The sequence below is a fragment of the Pseudochaenichthys georgianus genome, chromosome 9 (assembly GCF_902827115.2).
Source record: "Pseudochaenichthys georgianus chromosome 9, fPseGeo1.2, whole genome shotgun sequence".
NCBI classification, from domain to species: domain Eukaryota; kingdom Metazoa; phylum Chordata; class Actinopteri; order Perciformes; family Channichthyidae; genus Pseudochaenichthys; species Pseudochaenichthys georgianus.
In genome coordinates, this window is record NC_047511.1 from 580867 (window position 1) to 593066 (window position 12200).

At 40.7% G+C, this 12200-nt stretch overlaps 1 long non-coding RNA gene across 1 annotated transcript; it reads right to left on the bottom strand.

Moving 5' to 3' along the window:
* Positions 1-1528: 1528 nt before the first annotated feature.
* Positions 1529-2862, bottom strand: LOC139434368 (uncharacterized). Its single transcript, XR_011643715.1, has 2 exons — positions 1773-2862; positions 1529-1660 (listed from the first exon to the last, which is right to left on the bottom strand). It is a non-coding gene; the product is annotated as an uncharacterized lncRNA (long non-coding RNA).
* Between the last annotated feature and the right edge of the window lie 9338 nt (positions 2863-12200).

Consider the following 12200-nt stretch of genomic DNA (forward strand, 5'->3'; position numbering starts at 1 on the left):
TACCAAAGAAACCATCCATCCATCCATCTTTCTTTTCCCTGGCGACATCAACCAGCTCTGACTGGGGGATCCCAAGGCGCTCCCAGGCCAGCGAAGAGATATAATCCCTCCACCTGGTCCTAGGTCAACCTGATCTCACCAGAATGCGTGACTCCACCACGACTCCTTAACACCGCATTGCGTGGTAGACTCACGAACTTTGCTACATTTACGTGTTGGCACCACGCAAACAACCCCAATGTAAAGTGAATGAGGCTCTTTTGTCGTGGTGCACACACGCATTTCTACAACGTCCTGCAGTGAGCTTTTATTCTATAAAACGTTTTTAAAATCTACTTTATAGCTTGTAGTAACTCACGGGAGGCTTCTTTTATTTTATTTGTATTCATAATAATTTTTATTTTTTGTCAGAATGTATTATGGTGCATTATTTACGATTTTTTGTTCTCAACAGTGTATTGTGTGTAAAGGCCCTGACACACCAACCCGATTTTGGGAGTCAGAGGCCGTCAGAGGCTGTCGGGCATTCGCGGCGCCCAGAGCTATTTAATAGAAGAGTTACGACACCGGAAGTCCAAAAACGGTTATCGTCACGTGGTTCATGTAGACGAGGATCGTTCCCCGGAAGTTCATGGCGGGCAATGTGAATGCATTGATAACAGGAGATAGAACTACGATTTTTGGTAATTATTAGTGAATAAAGGTTTTGATTTGCAATATTTATACAACAAATTGATGTGTATGTATTTACATCAATATGTTTTAAAAAATAAAATCGAATTTGCTAATATTAAGTGATAATATTAGGATTAGTGTGAACAACTAGTTTACATGTTACTAACAGTGCCTTGTTAAAGAGCCTGTTGCTGTTTATTTATAGCTTTGAATTCTTTCAAACCAATATTATCGTCTTAAACTTGTATGGTAGTCAGGAGCATCACTTTCTAATGTTTATTGATACATTTAGAGGGAGGGGATCTAAAGTAATGCTTTAAAATTCAGATTGGATTCATTTCTACCATTTTCTTAAATTCATGGTAGTTTCAGTAATCCCCTGGTAATTGAGGACACAAGTTATCTAAATGACTAATGTCGTCTTTATGGCTTTCAGAAAGGACAGGAGACCGACAGGATATGATGATGATGGTGATGATGTTAAATGTGTTGCTTTAGGAACATCCATTGCAAATACATGGAATTCAATAAACATTGAAGAGCATATCATGCAGTTTGTCGGTGCCTTTTCCTCCGTGTTGTCCTGGTTTGCTGTGCTGCCTCCTAGTCTCCACCATGGTTTGCTGTGCTGCCTCCTAGTCGCCACCATGGTTTGCTGTGCTGCCTGAGGATGCTCAAATCACTCAGAGAAAGGAGTACGAATGTACGGCTTCCCCACTGACACAGAGCGGAGGAAAAAATGGCTGGCTCAAGTCAGCAGGAGCAATTTCACGACCAACAGCAACAAAATATGTGATTTATATACAAACACTGCATTTGCACTTTTTCACAAAACGAAAACCACACCATTGGGAAAGCTTAATGTTTTGTTTAATACAAAAAAACAGGGAAAGGCTTGAAAAACACAGAGTTGAGACTCAGGGTGCAGGGTGAGGGTCTCAGTGCAGGTATTCAGGCTCCATTGAACCCCCCTCTGGTTCTTGTGCTGAGAGAGGGAGCAACAGAAAGGAGAAAGGGTTATACACACCTATATAGCACACCTATTGCCTTGGGGAGATAAGGTGTTTACTTATATAAAACAGTAGTATTAAACGTACCTTGTGTTTTCACTCTCACTTAAGTCCCTCTCCCTTTGCCATCAATCCAGAATCAGCTGAGCTGCAACATTATACATAATCACAAGGACACAATATGGCTCTGCTAAAAACACTCACTCTTACACTCACCAAAGTTATATTTATCTAATATTTAACTCCCTCCACCCCCGCATACAATCCCGTTTAGAAGCCCCTCTTCTCTAATTCAACATGTTGGACGAAATGACATAGAGAGAACGGAATTTACAATTAAAAGGCTGTTCAACGTGTGTTGCTAACTTGCTTCGGTATGCTAGCTTAATCTGTTATCTGTAAACGTTCCTTAAATCTACTAATTTAGGGATAATCCACTGACATCCTTTAATACACATGTTCATTAGAATCAGATGTACTGATAATATCCGCAATATACATCTTTAAACTTCTTCTTACCTTTAAAAGTCCGTCACGAACGGTGTATTATGCTGCAACTCCACAGCTCTGCCAGCCTTGGCGCTAACTTCCGGGGAACGATTGAGAGGCTCCACGATCCGCCATTGCTGTAAAAAAGTGGTCCATTAGAGTGAACGGAGATGTCGTAACTCTTCTATTAAATGGCTCTGGCGGCGCCGTAGTCAGGTTGGTGTGTCCCGCACCGTCGACCGTGATACGCCTTATTTGGACTGCCAGACCAAATAATCACTCTGATTGGCTGTTCAGCTAGCAAATCAGTGCATGAGAAGCGAAGCGGAAGTGAGGGACGTAAACAAACGATTTAAGAAGGCACACACAGACTGCTATTCATTTTCATCTCATCATGGCGATCTGGAATGATGCAAACGAAGACCTGCTCATCACCTTGATCCAGGAGAGGCCAGCTCTGTATGATATTACGGAGAAAATATACTCTTCTTCTTCTCTGTCTTCAGGTTGTTGCCTTGAATGACGAATACACACTACCGCCGCCTGCTGGTAAGGAGAGTTATTGCCACTCACGCACTGAAGTCGGTGCGGTGTGTTCCCGTGCGACACATGGCCAAAACGCAGGAGAACACGGCCAGGCAACAGCCGACTTCAGCTTTGGCTAGTCCTCTGGTGACTGCTTGGTGTGTCAGGGCCTTAATACAACTGTGTATTAAATTATTTAGTTTTTAAGGAAGGCCAGAGCTTCAGCTGTGTCAAATAGATTGTTCCCTAGTTAACGTTTTTTAAAAGAACATTATATTCCGATTTGATCATGTCCCCTTTATTGTATTACGGAGAGCAATGTGAGCGTCCATTCCCATTGGATAACGGAGGATTTTACACCCGGAAGTAAGTATTCCCCTTACTGTCGATTGATTTTACAGTGATATCTGCACTACTCATCGACTCAAAAACACCAGATTATCCTTGTTGATTACACAACATTGATTGGCCTAAATTGAGTGCAATGCTTTTGTAATTTTCCCCTTCGATTCGGAGAAACAAATATGTGTTCAGTTTAGGATGGCCGAAGACACTACACTACCCAGAATCCTCAGCTATCGTTTGGGACTACACCATGTGCTCTGTTTGACAAACCCCGTGATTTGTCCTCAAGCTCTGTGATTGGATGTTGCAGTGGCAGTGCGCGAAGTTTACGCTGAGCAACAAACAGCATTTTGAAATGGAATGAAACCCATCGACGGCACACTATTCAAAACAGGAATCGAACGTCTCCTACCCCCCCCCCCCCCACCCCCACGTCACAGGCTCTTCCAACGGTGCAACACAATAAAACAGATACACAGAAAAAATAGTGCAAGTCAATACAAAAAGAAAAATAGTAAAAAGTGAAATAGTGCAATAAGAGTCTATACAAGTGATTGGAATATGATATATTAGACAAATCATTTCTAAGTAGCAGCCAGATTAATGCTATGGATGTTATTTCAAAGTGCAGGTGTTTAATAGTCTTATGGCCTGTGGGATGAAACTGTCCCTGAGTCTGGTGGTTTTGGTCCGGATGTAAGATAAAATAAGATAAGATGGTACTTTTTTGATCCCAATTTGGGACATTGTTTTTGTTGCAGCAGCAAAAAAGACAAGGCATTTTACAATAAAACAAAACCACAAATAAACAATAGAAAAAATACGTGTTGAAATAGAAAATATACATGTAGATATTATATATGCAAATATACATATTCAAAAATATATGACAATGGAATATCAAATATTGAACAGATTATATATGTATAAAATGTACAGCAAGGTTGTATTAGAGAAACTATGGAGCAGAGAGTTCTCTTCCAGCCAGAGGTGATTTATTGTACAGAGTTATTGCAGTGGGCAGGAATGTGTTCCTGTGTCGGTCCTTGTGACAGCGGAGCTGCAGCAGTCTGTTGGAGAAGGAGCTCCGTTGACTGTCCAGCTGCAGGTGGAGAGGATGGGTGGGTTATCCATCATGGACAACAGCCTGTTCAGTGTCCTCCTCTCCACCACAGCTTCAAAGGGGTCCAGCTTGATGCCGATGACAGACCCAGCTTTCCTGATCACTTTATTGATCCTGCTGGTGTCACCGGCTCTGATCCCCCCCCCCCCCCCCCCCAGCAGACTGCAGCAAAGAAGAGGGCACTGGCCACAACAGACTAGAAGATCTCCAGCATCTTGCTGCACACGTGGACGGATCTCAGCTTCCTCAGAACATAGAGTCTGCTCATCCCCTTCTTGTACACAGCGTCAGTGTTGATCCTCCAGTTCAGCCCATAAGTGCACTCCCAGGTACTATAGTCCTCCACAACAGCCACATCCTCTCCTCGAATTTGTTGTGCCAGATGGCAGCAGACAGAACAGTTTGTGGCTGGGGTGATGGGGGTCTTTTATAATCCTGAGGGCTTTCTTTAACCTGGTATTTTTACTCCACTACATTTATTTTAGTTACTTCTTTAGATTCTGATTAATGATGTGAAATATAAACAACCCTTAAAGCAGACTTTAGTTACACCTGAGTAAAATACAGGGATTGTCAAGTGCCAACAATCAGGAGAGATATTTGATTGGAGGACTGGCTTATCTAAAGCCAGTTGAGTAGCACTTGAAATGTTTTTGCTCTATGAAACCTGATGTACTTTATGATTCTGTTTTCTTCAAGTTTGTATTTTGTTGGTCGAACGCACTTATTGTAAGTCGCTTTGGATAAAAGTGTCAGCTAAATGTAATGTAATGATTGTTGGTGCTTGAGAAGACAAAATATTTATCTGCAGATCCCTATAAAGTATATACATTACTCGTTATTCTCTACAAATAGTTAATTAAAAACGGTATATAATTGCTATTTTGGACATCCCTTTTCAAGATTTCAATATTACTCTAAACGTGTAATAACGTGCTTTAACCAGTAGGTGGTGCGGGTTAAAAAGCTGTCAAGTTTACAGTGTTAACAAAATAAAATATACTGCTGTTTCTGGTTTAGTTTACGACGGATATATTCTGTTATTGTTTTGATATTTGTAACACAAAAGCGATGGAAAAACCCCACAGCAACACAGAAAAGATGGTCTTAACATGAGTAGTTAATAAAAAACAATAATATCAAAACAAATTATTACTACTAACTTTATTGTGAAATTAAAACAGAACGGTAAAAGAATAGTTTCCGGTCTATTTTGAGGCCAGATCTCTGTAGATAAATAAAGAACTACGACCGATGTGTAATATTTACAATGCATTCATGTGATGATTTTCAAAGAGTAAAGCAAGCACTGCTGAATAAAGTATGATTTATCTTTTACGAAACGTTTTTTTTTCATATGGAATGCAGTTGGAGGTCAACCAATCACAGAGCTTGAGGCAACGCGGAACAATAGCTGAGGATTCTGGGTAGTGTAGTGTCTTCGGCCATCCTAAACTGAACAAATATTTGTTTCTCCGAATCGAAGGGGAACATTACAAAAGCATTGCACACAACTTAAACCAATCAATGTTGTGTAATCAACAAGGATAATCTGGTGTTTTTGAGTCGATGAGTAGTGCAGATATCACTGTAAAATCAATCGACAGTAAGGGGAATACTTACTTCCGGGGTAAAATCCTCCGTTATCCAATGGGAATGGACGCTCACATTGCTCTCCGTAATACAATAAAGGGGACATGATCAAATCGGAATATAATGTGCTTTTAAAAAACGTTAACTAAAGGGAACAATCTATTTGACACAGCTGAAGCTCTGGCCTTCCTTAAAAACAAACTAATGTAATAAAAATCACAGTTGTATTACACACAATGCACTGTTTTTTGAGAACAAAAAATCGTAACTAATGCACCATAATACATTCTGACGAAAAATAAAAATTATTATGAATACAAATAAAATAAAAGAAGCCTCCCGCGAGTTACTACAAGCTATAAAGTAGATTTTAAAAACGTTTTATAGAATAAAAGCTCACTGCAGGACGTTGTAGAAATGCGTGTGTGCACCACGACAAAAGAGCCTCATTCACTTTACATTGGGGTTGTTTGCGTGGTGCCGACACGCAAATGTAGCAAAGTTCGTGAGTCCACCACGCATTGTGGTGTTAAGAAGTCGTGGTGGAGTCACGCATTCTGGTGAGATCAGGTTGGTTTAGGACAGAGTGAATACACATACTACTGTATACAGAGATGCTGTATGAGAAACATTACATGTTTGTTAGATGCTTTTATCCAAAGCGACTTACATACTCAATACTGTGGACAATTCCCACAGGAGCAATTTGGGGTGAAGTGTCTCACAACGACATGCTGACTGCACTGGGGTTTGAACCTGTGACCCCCTGATACGAACACCAACGCACAATCCCACCACACGCCTCCCAATTTTGGAAAATTGCACAATATAAATCTATTTTAGTAGACCTCAACAATATGGAATTATGATCAGTAGAAATGGCCATGTCATCGGACCTTTAACATACTGCTGGAACCCAGGTAACACAGTCTCGAGGCGACATTGGTTCATGTCCCCGAGCGCTATTGCCGGTGCATCGGAGATGGGTCTGTCTGCAGACCGCAGCAAGGAGGCGTTTCCTATAGGGGCGTTTCCTAACTTTTTTTATCCAGCTGCTTTTATAAATCCTCGCAGAAGAAGTCATTGTTCTAGTGATGGGAATTCCGGCTCTTCTTGCTGAGCCGGATCATTTGGCTCACCAAGAAGAGCCGGCTCTTTCGGCTCCCAAAGGGCTCTTCAGTTTACCACATATTATACCTTTTAATCAAATCAAATGTAGCCCTGTTTTGACTAATGATAATTAGTACCATGATAATGTACCATGCTGCGAATGGATCTGGCCCTTCCTACATACAGGACATGGTTAAACCGTACACCCCAGCACGTGCACTACGCTCTGCATCAACCAAACGACTCGCTGCACCCTCGCTGCGAGGGGGACCCAAGTTCCCATCAGCAAAAACACGTGGGTTTGCTATCCTGGCTCCAAAATGGTGGAATGAGCTCCCCATTGAAATCAGGACCGCAGAAAGCTTACACACCTTCCGGCGCAGACTGAAAACTCATTTCTTTCGACTCCACTTCGAGCGATAGAATGACTAACAAAGAACTGCTAACAGAGCACTTATATACTAATAAAGGACTGGCTTCTCTAAAGCCAGTTGAGCAGCACTTGAAACGATTGGCTCTTTGAAACCTGATGTTCTTATATGATTCTGTTTTCCTCAAGGTTGTGTCTTCCTGGTCGAATGTACTTATTGTAAGTCGCTTTGGATAAAAGCGTCAGCTAAATGCAATGTAATGTAATGTAATGATTTATATGTGTACACATATATCACTTAAATTATTCAAGACATCCTTTGTACTGAAGTATTCAAAAGTAAAAATTACATGTTTAATATACATTATTTGCTGTGGCCAATTGTTTTCATTGCATTTACAGACCCGTGTAACTCTCTGATACCCAATTAATGCATTGACTTGCTTGTAGAACCACGCTACACAAAACAAATGGCAACACCTATAAAAACTATTTTAAAAAAGGGGCTACTGTATCAACCTATATAAAGTATATAAATATAGTTTTTCTCCCTGCAGGAGAGGGGAGAGTGCTTTGAGATCAGCTGCTAGGCTGCAGCGGGGAGAAGAGGGGGACAAAAAGTAGGAAGAGAAGTAATGGGTCAGAAACCCTCCTTTTTACGCAGCGGTCCAGACATAGACATCATAGCTACGGCGACATATATTCAGTTGCCAGTTACTTTTGGCATTAGGGCAGGGATATCTTTCAAGGTTTGACATAATGAATTGTGCTACTTTTAAAGCAAGCAACGATGTTTTCAAATCTGTAATCAAAAAGCTCCTCAAAAACACTATAGAAGCAGTTCCTGCCGTTGTTACGTTAGTTCAAACAGTAACAACGGACTACTTTTCTTAGCGGATGCATGTCAATTTAAATCAATACAAAAAACGATTTTTTTAAATCAATAAAATCTTTTTCTAAATCCATAAAAGCATTTCAATTATTATTGGGAGTCATGTCGTTACTTTGTTGAGAATGTGGCCATGTGTAATAAGCGGGATAATGTCCACATAGCACATTGCATAATGTGCCTTCATGCCGATCTAGATCCCTCCGCAGAAACAAAACAAAAAACGTCTCGTTCGCGGGCGAGAGCCGGCTCCCGCCGTTCACTATAGAGAGGCGAAGTCACGCCCATCTACTTCCGGCCCATGGGACCCCGGAAGCGAAAAATTAACATTGAATTCAATGGAGAGAGAAAACGTATCTTTTGATCCCGTTTGAATTGTGCCACGAACTACACATATGATGTTTGTCAATCTTAAACAATAAGTTCCATGTCAAAAAAGTCACATTTTGTCGTAAAACTGTTGAAATATAAGACTATGAAAAATACGCGACTACAAAGACTACAAATCCCAAATCCCATTCTGGCTCGCGTAAGTGATGTCACAGGCGATAATGCTCCAAGTGGTTGCGACTCGTAATTAAAGCGAAGAAGAAGAAGAAGAAGAAGATCTCATAACTGATTTATTCCCTCCAATAAATAAGAGATTGCTAAAAATAAATTCACTTTTACAAGATGCCTGTGTGCTTTGTACCAGGTTGTAATCACATAAGTGATCATACTTATAGATCATAGCTCGTTCTATCGCTTCCCGTCTGATGAAAGGACCAGGAGTCGTTGGACCAAACATATCAGGTAATACACATGTTGTGCATGGAACACAGTCAAGCTAGCTACATAGCTAGTAGCGAGCACGTTAGTTAGCATCACATTACTTAGCCTTGTCATTTGTATTAGCCTTAACATGAAGTGAACCCAAATGTTAAACAGTAAGAGTAGTCATGATGTTAAGTATTTTGTGAAACATTTGAAGGTGCTAAGGGGGGCGGGAGGTAGGCTAACGGCAGATTAGCATCTGCGATCTTTTCTACTTAATGCTATCTGCTCAAATGGTTAACATTGAACATTAAAAGATCAGGCAGTTCAGGGAGAGTCGAAGGAAGGAAGGCAGGCAGGCAGCTTTGCATGACATGTATTTATTTATAGAAGGACCATGCATACAAAAACATTAATCTCAGCAAAGAGAAGAGATGCAATATGCCAGATTATAGCTAATAGCTCATTTCCATCTGTGGTCCATTCTTCTGGACGTGTTTCATTGTGATGATAGTGAGTCAATCTGTTTGTTGGAAAGACAGTAGTTGAGTGATTACTGATAGAACATTATTAAAAGAGATAATTATTCAAAGTGTTGTTACTGACCTTTTTCTCTTTTATTTTCTTTACCTCACCTGTAACTGCTGAGACCCTGAGGAACATGCACACTGGACTGACCTGCTCTGGCAACCTGATTTCCACTGTACGTAATAGTATTTGGTTATGGTATATTATTTATATACATCAAAGGCACAATGCACCCCCCAGAGACACACATGTATTGAGTGTGATATTGTGCATAGGTCAAGTGAAATAATCTTTACACACTAGAAAACTGTAGGAGCGGCAACTTGTTTTGAAATTGAATTTTTAATATCCGATAATGAAGTTGATCTGTTTTCTTTATTCTTCTCTCTTCCCAGCTCCATCCATCACCGTGCTCTGTTCCTGCAGGTCCTGCTTGCTAATCAATGCTTTATTTTTTTACACAATTACAAATAAAGTCAATGTATTGTATGACATGAAGTTGTGCTTCATTCGGAGTCAATAATACATTCATTCTGCCTTCAACTGCACAATGATTGTGGACTGCACCGACATCCATGTAGCTGCCCCCCAGTAAGATGAACCAAGCAAAGAGGGTCGCCATCATGCCTAAGGACATCCAGCTGCATCCGCGGAGAGAGGGCTTAGACTGACCTGAGACCAGCACACCCAAACACAACGGCTCTTTTAAGAGCCACCTACAGTTTCAAAGAGTTGCAATCCTACGTTATTATAATGATTAAACTGGTTCATGTGTCACTTAGTTTACTGAACCGTGATGAATGAAAGAAATTAGTGAGGTAGTGGTTTAAAGAAGTTACAAAGACATTAATATATGAGTGACAGGTCAGTGTAAACACAAGCTTCTGTCAATTATGGATCACTCAAACTATTTATATAAAAATATGTAATAAAGTTCTAAAACAAGTATTCGGTATATTCCTTGATAGCTTTTGGAGAAGGTTGTTTTTAAGTTTACTAAAATCTATCGTTTCAACTGTTTCACTTTATAAAAAGGAACAGGTGAGTAGAGCATTATTGAGTTTCTTATTCTGTCAGTAAATTATCCAAATGAAATGTTTATCATTATTTTATTCAACCCTAAACAAATTGATTGTACCTTTTTAATAATGACCTTACATGGTTAAGTTAAATTAACTTCAGAAAATCAAATCTGTTCTGAGAAAAAACTAATAAATGTTTAAAGATAGGAACTTGCCATCCCACTGAAAAACAGTCCGTAGAGATTTAAAGGCGTAGTTGTAGTTCAGTCCAACGTTTCATTTGGATTCATTTCTCCAACAGTCAACTATTTTCATAAAGAATATATATATTTTTCAAAGTCAACTTTATTGTCAATCTTACTCAGTTTGTGTTTATAGACAGAGATCAAAAATACTTTTAAATAAAAAAAATTATACAATTTACAGATATGTATACAAATATATATATATATATATATATATATATATCCTATATAATGATGGTGGACACTTCACCTCCAGCAGGGCAGATGGCTGCACAAGTCCATCAGGGGACTGCTCCCAAAACACCGACTCACTCACAAAGAGACCAGACTCGAACACTGTCTCCTGATAGGCCTGCACAAAAGCCTTCACCCCTTCGGCCTCGTTTACAACCTCCCAGTTGACAGCCATGACTCCGTCCAAGTTGTACCCCCCGAGCACCCTCTTCATGAGGGACGCGCATGGAGTGGATGAAAGTCCCGACCGCAGCACAGCACCAAACTTGCTGGCTGTCAACCTGCCCCGCCTGTGTAACTGCCACTTTGTCCGCTGTCCTCCGGTGGCTGTCTGGATGGCAGCTTGCTGGTCTCTGCTCAGTCGCATTGAGGCAAGAATTGCCTCAAGCCCCCGACCCCCTTCACCAGCTCCGGCACGGTGACAATGGCCTGATGTTGAGGCCGCGGCTCTGGCTCAGGTGACAAAAGCCATGCCATGCCACACTGTGCGCCCCTCAGTGCAGACCTGAACCAGTCTACATCCTGAGTGGCGATGTCTCTGGCCAGTGGGTTGTATGTCTCCTCTCACTGTTGGTAAAGTTGAGACACCGGCTGGACTACTTTGGAAGTGCCAAGCTTCCTCCACTGGCACTCAACATCTGTGGAGCTGATCTGCCACATGGCACATATTGCCAATGCTGCAGCGTGGCTGCATTTGTACATCCCCCGTGCACAATCACAGACAGCGCTCTGCATCGCGCCATCGTCTCCCATGCAGATCTGTACAAATAAAGTAAGTACCATGTTTGTTAGCATGCTATAATAGATTGAATGAGCAATAATACAAGGATGGTCCGGATCTGGGGGTGGGAGGGGTTATTTTTCCATAGTTTTGTCTGATTGTTGTTATTGTTTGTTTTTTCTGTATTTTTTGTAATGTGTGTTGTACTGGTTGTGATTGTACATTGTATTTTTCTAAATGTGTATGAATACATTTTTGAAAAACATTTGATCAACAATAAAAAAGGATTTGGTCAGGATCTAGACTCAGTGTGTAGTTTATTAATTAATCAATGCTCTCTACATTAGGAAAACACATACCAGTGTACCCGAGGGAGTCACGCACAGCTGTGCCTGGATAACCAAACAAATTGACAAGATAACCAAAACCCTTGAATCTAGACACAGCAAATAAACTCAAATGACACAACGAGATGTAAAAGGAGATCACACATACAGTATAGTCGATATAAAACTGGCCGCTTCAATCTGAAGAGCAACTAAAACAAAACACGGGAGTTTACCTTGTT